Source organism: Mercenaria mercenaria, unplaced genomic scaffold (assembly GCF_021730395.1).
Source record: "Mercenaria mercenaria strain notata unplaced genomic scaffold, MADL_Memer_1 contig_3946, whole genome shotgun sequence".
NCBI lineage: Eukaryota > Metazoa > Mollusca > Bivalvia > Venerida > Veneridae > Mercenaria > Mercenaria mercenaria.
In genome coordinates, this window is record NW_026462135.1 from 1 (window position 1) to 9,019 (window position 9,019).

At 32.6% G+C, this 9,019-nt stretch overlaps 1 long non-coding RNA gene across 1 annotated transcript; it reads right to left on the reverse strand.

Moving 5' to 3' along the window:
- Window positions 1–3: 3 nt before the first annotated feature.
- On the reverse strand, window positions 4–1,789 carry LOC128553564 (uncharacterized). The gene is made up of 4 exons (XR_008369375.1): window positions 1,670–1,789; window positions 1,015–1,152; window positions 545–641; window positions 4–101 (listed from the first exon to the last, which is right to left on the reverse strand). It is a non-coding gene; the product is annotated as an uncharacterized LOC128553564 (long non-coding RNA).
- Between the last annotated feature and the right edge of the window lie 7,230 nt (window positions 1,790–9,019).

Here is a 9,019-nt window from a genome sequence, read left to right on the forward strand (position 1 = left end):
TGTTCATGCCAACCCCCTGCCTAAAATATTAATATCCGTCTCTGTGTTGAAGTTATAATCCTTCAAGAATACTATCTATACCAGGTCATGCAGAAGACATTCTGTAATGATAAATGTATCAAATATTTAAGACAAAGAACACATAACCTTTTCATCAATCCTGAACAACAGCATTCCAAAAGACATCCCACACATAATTACATTAAATAACATTTTAGAATTTTATTACAGTAATAACTTCTTTTCATGAAAAAATTCAACCATCGCACATATTCTACATCAAGTAAGGGCCATGATTTGATCTCATTTTAACAAATAGTTCTTTACCTGGTTAAGAAAAAACTGTTACTTTATAGAATTATGTTATTTCTGATTAACTTGCTTGCAGTGAGCTAGACACTCTTTAACAACACAAACATAAACAGAAACTGTGGTATTTTAATATAAGTGGCCTCTTTACAGACATGATCTCTGCAGCAAGTTTTATCAATACTTGATTATTAATAAAAACATAATTGATTAAAGAGGCTCAAGCCAAATATACCTAAACATGTTCAGGTCTGAATTCTGTATGCCGGGCCTCAATCAGGTTGTACTCCAAGTCATCATGTAGACCCATCACAACAAGCCACATTCCATAGCTAAAATAACGGGTATATTTAAACAATGAATTCTTAAACAAAAACTTCTAAGTAGCAATAGTGAGTCCTTAGAATATAACATAGCATCACTTTATTAAAACAAATAAATGCCAGCTACACAGTTTATTTTCTTACATACACACCTAAGTCTTAATACAGTATGTTGTGTAAGTATGCAATATTCAAACTGTAATTCAATGTTTATCAGTGGAGATATTATTTTTCATTTAGATAAAATTATGCACATTATATATATAACTGGAAACTAGTGACTTTCCAAACTGAAGTGTATGAACACACTGTAAAATTAAATATTTCAACATCAAATTCTGTGTGCTTAATAAATATTTCTTTATTTATTGGGAATTCTTACCTTATTACAACACTTTTCTTATTTTGTCCACTATAATTGTCCATATGTAATGAAACATTCTTTTCTCCATAGCCATGATGCTTGAAGTGATGGTGGACCATATATACCACACTGTTTGCTCCTCTTCCAACAGCAGTACTGTACGTTTCATACAAAAACAAGAACAGTTTATAAGAAATGTATTAAATTCTCATCAAAAATGGAGTGAATCAACACTGACCAAACAGTTCATCCTTTCTTATAAATATTGCTTAACATTAACTTGTATTTATCAAAATTTAATTGATTCCAATTCACAGTGCTTATGATATAGCACTTTATTATAAAGCAATGCAGTATTTTCAACCCAATTTCAGGGATTTATAGAAAGTTCAGTGAAAAAAATAGAAATTAGTAATATCAAGTCTTAACAAAACATAACTTCCTTTAGATAATTTTACTTGACAAAATTTCTGCAAAGGTGTCACTATAATTCCAATGTAAAATGTGCACTGCAGGCCTGAAGCTTTTATTCATAGAGTCATGATTTGTTTGAAGACTATGGAATTTAATATAGTGATATATGGAATTTCATAGTTAAAACTGATATTGAAAAAGTGCATTTGAGGATACTGACACTGATATGAATGTAAACACTAACTTCAAAATCTTATACCTGCATGAGGATTCACAGAAATACAAGGGCCCTAATTGCTGAGCATAGTATGGGGTCAATATTTGTTGAGCACTCAAAACTGCAGTGAGCCTTTATATTTCTTACTGCTGGAGGTTATCCTGAAAATATAAAAAAAACAATTTCTCATTAATTTAGTACCACCAGCATGCTTCCTACCAGTAATGGCAGTAGTGAAAAAAGAAAGTAGTTTTTATTCTAATTTGCATGGTAAATTTTAAAAATTTTCAGAGGTCTATTTTAGTTGCTATAATTACAACAAAAAAGTGACAATTTAAAACACCGCTTTTCCTGGTTATTACTATAATTTTCATTTTCATAGATACCCACTGTGCATAATGACCATGTTAATTATTAAATGTTCACACTGTGACCATTAAACAATGTACAGATTATCTTGTAATATTGGGCTATTCCAGAAATATCCACGCCCCCTCCCTGAAGCGTTTTTGTTGTACAACCTGAAAGGTGTGGAGGGGCGGGATTTGGAGGATCCTATTGGGAGGAAGGGGAGGGGGGTAATTTCAGGTAACCGGGTGTGTAAGGAAGGGGGTAAATATGTCTCCAGATGGGGAGGGGGTAAATATTCCTCCGAAAAAACTGCTTCCACATGGGGTGGATATTTTCTGGAATAGCCCATTCCTGTTCATAAGTTCATTTAACCTCTTTACAATTTCTAGATAGAAAAGTTTCATAACAAATGTAGGCCCTATTAACCTAGTAATGCCGGCCTGTCTTGGCTACAAGTATATCGCATCATGAAACTTACAAATACACAGGAAAAATATTAAAAGTATTTGACAGCAGACATCAATCGAATGTCAACGCCGCTATTTTTCGCTGCAAAGTTGGATCTTCAAAAGTCAACAAACGAAGCAATCTGGCCATTTTGTTTTGCCTCAATTACGAATAAATTTATAATGAAAATAACACTTACCATAACAATTATTAAATCCCCATGCACTTTAAATATCCGTTATATTCATAGCAATAACGTTATGTATTTTCGGACCCAGTTTTCAGACATGTAACCATCTCCACGCTATAATGCGTGTTGATTTCAAAGGGAAAAATCGCTAATCACTCATTAGGTTTTGATCTATTCACAAATGTTGTAACGATTAAACTTAAAAATCTTCGCCGATTATTATTGATTTTAACACTAGCTCATAAATGGCTTTGCTGAAAAACAAATTAATGAAAACAAATATCTAATTAAGTGCTCAACTCAAATCATTTTTAACCGAAAGCGAGCTTGTTAATTTCGGATAAAAATTGTTCCTCTGAGACGGCACGTTTTTTTTTTTTTCCGGTTTTGCAATATGGCGAATTGCTCACCAGCGATGATTTTTGCACTTTTGTTGGTTGTTTAATGTACAAAGTGGTTTAAAATATTAAACTGGTAAAGGCAATCGTAATAAAGTCTCAAATTTCATGAAAATTCACATTTTTTTGGAAAGTGGCATGTTTGGAGTAATATATAAACACAACAACACATTATTTTTCAAAGTTTTATTACTTATATAAGAAGCTTGTGTTACTTGTTACGAACAGCTTAGTATTCAATGTAGACTAAGTAATGTATAATACGGGCTAAATTCGGTGCCATTTACGTACACTAGTGAACCAAGCCTTCCACAAAACCGACATTTAAATAGGTACAGCAGCTAATTATTGATTTTTTTTGACCAGTCACCGGGTCTCCAAAAAAAAGGGTTCAAACCAGGCCCCACTTTAGCGTTTTTGGCCAATTTAGCATACTTTGCACGTGCATGACATGTCACAAATGTGTCCCAGCTAGCAACATTCCGACAGCTCGATCTCATTGCTCTTAGTGTCAATTTCACAATTATGTGTTTTTTTCTAGTTGACTTTCGTCAGTAATGCCAAATTGTAAACGAACACGTGCATATGGTGCACCATGCACTGCACGTGCAAAATATTCAATATTAAGACAAAACGCCTAATGCGTACTTTGGCCAAGAGACACCAAAAATAATTAATAATTAGCTGAGTACCTATTCAAAATTTCGCATGAATTTCGTGTAAATACTGCATTATTGACAAAATAGTAATACAAAAAGAAACTGACCGATCAGGAATTTTGTTGAGTGAATAGGTAAGGTCGAATCTTGAAAAAACCACAACGCAGTACTAATTTCGACGATACTATAATTGGTACACACAACTGGAAATGAAATGAGCACGCGTAAGATTAATATTTTCTGACACTTCCTATAACTCAACCTGTATAAAGAGTGTATCGTTTGAAAGGTCTCTCAAAAATTGAATTCAGAAAATGTAACTCTTTGATGGTCGTATTCTAAGGGAAAGAATTATGAGCCAAAATCTCTACAAAGCGTTAAAAAAAACCCGCTAAACTCCCTTCATAAATGAACTAAAGCCTAGGCATGTATGATACTTAACCAAAGGTTTCGATAAGTGCTATAAAGCAATACATTATGAAACATTAACCGGAAGTCAATCGAATCATTGCGTAAAAGAGAACCATTTAAACCTTTTTTTTGTATAAAAGAAAGAACCATTTAAAGAAAATAAGTAGTATTGAGATAATTACGCATTGTCATAAGCAAATACAAGTTTGAAAAATATAGTTACCCACGTTACATATTTTGGTTTGCGCAACTAGATAATTAACCGTAAAAAATTGAGAAAGCACAAATGGTTTTGTTTAAAAAACTCCCCCTTTTGTTCAGATTACCAAAAATTCCTCGATATCTATCAGATGCAAATGTAAAAACTTAGAAGTTGTATTGCATTAATAGAAATAGTCCACTTTTAAATACTTTCATATGGAAAGTGGTAATAACAAATTTAATAATAAAACTAATTTTAAATATGGAAGAAACTCATGTAAAAGGTCCTTTTAAATTCATTGAAGAATTTCTATCAATAAACTGAAATGAGTGAGTGAGTGAGTGCTGAGTGAGTTGGTTTTAACGGCAATCGACACAGAAAGTCATATATCGCCGAGAAGAAGACAATATTGCAAACGCCAACTGTAAAGCATACACGTTAATGTCAAAAGATAAACATACCTAAAAACATCCACGTAAAATTTAAAGAACACTAATGAATAATGTAAAACATATCTAAAAACAATCATGTAAAAATGTTAAAGCATATCTAAAATCATTATGTAAAAAGTGTATATATCTGTGTGTTAAAATATCAGCTGCAAACATTATTGCAAATATTATTGCAAGATGTAAATAAAAATATGAATGTTAGAACTGAAACGTGATTCAAATAAACTCTTTCAAATATTGAAACCCATAATATGTCACTGCGTTGTTAGCAAAGTCCAAACAGTCAATTAAAATATATTTAATAGAGTAGCAGTGTTAGACAAGTACACATTCGGATGTTCTTTATGCAAAAGACCAAGATGAGTCAAACGGTATGACCCTATTCGACAGCGAGAAAAACAACTTCCGCCCTGCGAACAGATCTGTTCCCTTGGTGCCATTCCCCTAGAGTTTTGATATCATGAAGTTTAATTGAATGAAGCATCGTTTCCTGACTAGATGCCATTTAATTAACATGATTTGTTTATATAAGGCCTAAATCGGGTATGTGGGAATTTCAATTTAAGATCGTGACCAATAAAAGGGACTTCTTTGCCTGCAATATCAAGGATCTTTCGTTTCATGAATAACAACATGACTGAAATCCAACAAAATATATAACCTTTTTTAAAGATAGTTTTATGAATCCGAGAAGACATTTAAATGAATGGATTATTCCCTTTTTTCGGTTATGAATTGACTGTTAAACAAGAAAGCGAGTCGGAAAAGAAATAATTTTTCTTCATTTTTTTTTTATTTAAAATTTACAGATAAATCTATAGCATTTGGGGCCTCGCTGAAAGTGAAAATATTGTATTGCATTTTTTGGCAAACGTAATTTTGATTTATAAGGAGGCGGACAGTACACCAGCCAACCCTTGTTTCATCTTTTGAACCGTCCAGTGTAAATTGCAAATTAGTCCTTGGTAAGTGATTTGCTTCATTATATATGGACTTGAATATTTCAGGGTTTGTTTCAGACTTTCTAAAGGCGTTTTCGAATCGAAAAGAAACTGTAAGAGTAGAAAGGGTCCCTTGTGGTGTATCAGGAATTGAATTTTCTTAATACCACGATCGAAAATGTCATGAAAAGGTACTTCTAAATGTGATTGCCTACCTTTAAAATTCCCGAAGATGACATGACCATCTTACGAATTACAAATAAAGTGTTTACCAATCACAATCAGGACTATTTATTGCTTGTAACTCTAATCGAAAAACAATATTATAATAAAAATCAACATTTTATTAGCGTTTATAACTGACAGCAAGAAATTGCCTCAAAAATTTTAGAATAGAAATCTAATCTCAAATCTAATCAATTCTTTCCGACATATTTGTTGAGAAAGCTATTAATGAAAAGAAATCGATCTGAGCTACCAATATATATGTGGTCAAATATGAAATATGAAGAAACATGAGAAAACCTAAGACTAAGTCTCTGTCAAGTTCTGTAAAAGATTGTTCTGCTCCGTATCTTTTAATGGCATTGAAGATTTTTAGTACTATACAGAATATTCCCCCATGATTTGACTATGTGCCAAACACATGACCCATGGTTCTAAGTCAAAGATCAAGTCACTATTGAAGTCTAAGTAAAAATTTGTCCTCTCCATTACTTTTGGTTTTTTGGACATAAGTCCCAATTCAACAAATGTTTAATAGAGTTCCGCTTAAGCCGGTACTAGGGACTGAGAGACTGTTGCACATTTTCAATTACCTCTCATGAACAGACTCAATCAAACCGAGTCCTGCTTTAATTCTTCCTTGGGTCTTTCTATTGCTTCCAAAGGATCCTTTTACAGATTTTTTTTAATTGAATGATGAAGGATTTTTTAGTATTTCACAGAAATGTTACCCATGTTTGACTATCGGTCGTGCACATAGTTTGTCATTCAAACGTAAATGTCGCCTTTAAGTGGAAAAAATGTTTTTAATTCGATAGGGACTTTTGAATTGCCACTGCAATATCGTCACTTTATTGCAATAACATGTCATTGTCTCGCAAGTCCTCTAACCACTTTAAATTTCAATAAAATAACCAGAACTATCATTCTTCCGCAGTTTTGCTAACCATCAGAAATAAATCACTTCTTGACAAGATTATGAAAACTTTATACAAAAGATTCGAATAAAAATCCTTCACAATTTTAAAACTAATACTGTATTTCTGAAACAGCAAATAGATACAAAACCAAACACAAACACATGTATTTATACTACTAGTTAATCAAGGATTGTAACTCATTCCGCAAGTACATTACAGAGTTTACGGAGATAGCTGAGCTCACTATGACATGAACGACACTATAACATAGAAAAGTACACCAATTTGGACTATCAGGTAACCCTTTTAATAATACATAAATTTTCCACTTGTTATTTGGAGTCCTATAGTAACTATGCAACACTTTCTTGTTAGTCTTTATGTGACAAGGATGACGAACTGGCGACAATAACAATCCATAACAATCAACACCCTTTACAATATGTTCCAATTTATTTACATCAATTGATTATTAACAATGAATAGATGCAAATAACAGAAAAAAAACTGAATATAAGAAGAAAAAAAATCAGAGTTCATATCTCCAGATACAAAGTTCTATCGCACTGACAATTTGTTGTAACGTACGTGCACAGATGTTCAGTTAATTTTAAACTTAAGTAGCACCAAAAATATAACATTATCTTCAAGTCAAGTCCCTTTAAACGTTGAATACGTTGCCTCCGTTTTTGGCTCCCTATGATATAGGTGATTGCATCCATGAGCTGACTTCAGAGGAAACAAAAATCATCGTCTTTGCGGTTTACGCACAACCATGGACGAAAGCTCTGCCTAGAAAATCACTTCCGGCGAGGTGAAGACAAATGAACCTCCGGTTTGTGACATCATCCACCAGGTAAAAATCGTCTGGCGGAAGAAGCTAAAATATATAACATTGGTAAGCACCATAGCAAACAAGTAAGTCAGGCATAAAACTGCTCCTTGTACACCAATACCTCCCGTAGGCTCCCATAAAAAATACGTGCTACTTTAAACAAATATATGTGCTACTAAGTACATACGTCACCTGATAAACACGTCACTGCTTACTTCCATTAGTACAAAATAATTACTTAAAAGTCTAAAATGGAAGTATGAACAAAGATATGACAAGTTTTATGATGAAACATTATATGTACGGAAATGAAAAACTGCAGCTATTTATTTACAACTACAAATTAACAAAATTCAATGCAAATCAAACCGTTATACCATAGTTGGCGATCAATATAATATCTAATGCCATACAAACAAAACGGACATTGTAGTATATTCAGTGTCCTGGCACACAATTTCAATTAACAATATATATTACATACATGTACTAGACTGCAAATAGATTTATACAGAAACATACAATGCAGTAATGGCGTTTCCATACAACGAAATGTTTGACATATGTTTTTGAAATAGAGTACTTTTTTACCAATTATCATTGTTACATCAATATTCAGTACAAATTTACATCTTATATAAACAAACATTTCAGACTCCTCTTTCGAAATAATTTACAAAAGAAGTCTGAAAAAATTTATTAAATAGTCCTGACATACCGAAACTAGGCCAAAATCAACTATGCTGAAAAGTAAAGTTTTACAGAATTCTTAGAATGAACAAAATTTACCAAATAAAAATCGTAATGCCAACATCAAACAAAAATCTAACAATAAATTTCTTACCTCTATCGAGCTAAATTTCTAAACAATGAAAATCATTTTGACATAGTATCGTCTAATGTCGAAAGGTGTGTGCGCTAGGCATATCTTGACCAGTCTATTTGTAGGTAATGGCCCCGCCAAATACTAAATTTCATGGGACTCACGCTTATACGTGTGCCTATGACTATTTGAAATTTCCACGCGAATCATGATATATCCGGAAATCTGAACTACTTTAGGCGCGGAGAATTGAGGCCGTATAGGGTTTTGGGGATAAAAACATAAAGGGAGTACTGAAGTTTTATAAAAACATCAACTCCTTATTACTGAACCGAATTTAATAAAAATTACATGAAATTTAAGTTATGAAATACAAAAAACATAGAGTATTTTATGCGTGAAATCTGACATTTACCTCAATAACTCAAAAAATTTAACAAAAAGATGATGCATACCGCATTTACACTACAGATACAAAAAGGCCCGTATGTTCCAGTTTGTGCACACGTCCCCAAAACAAAGAAAATTTATAATTTCT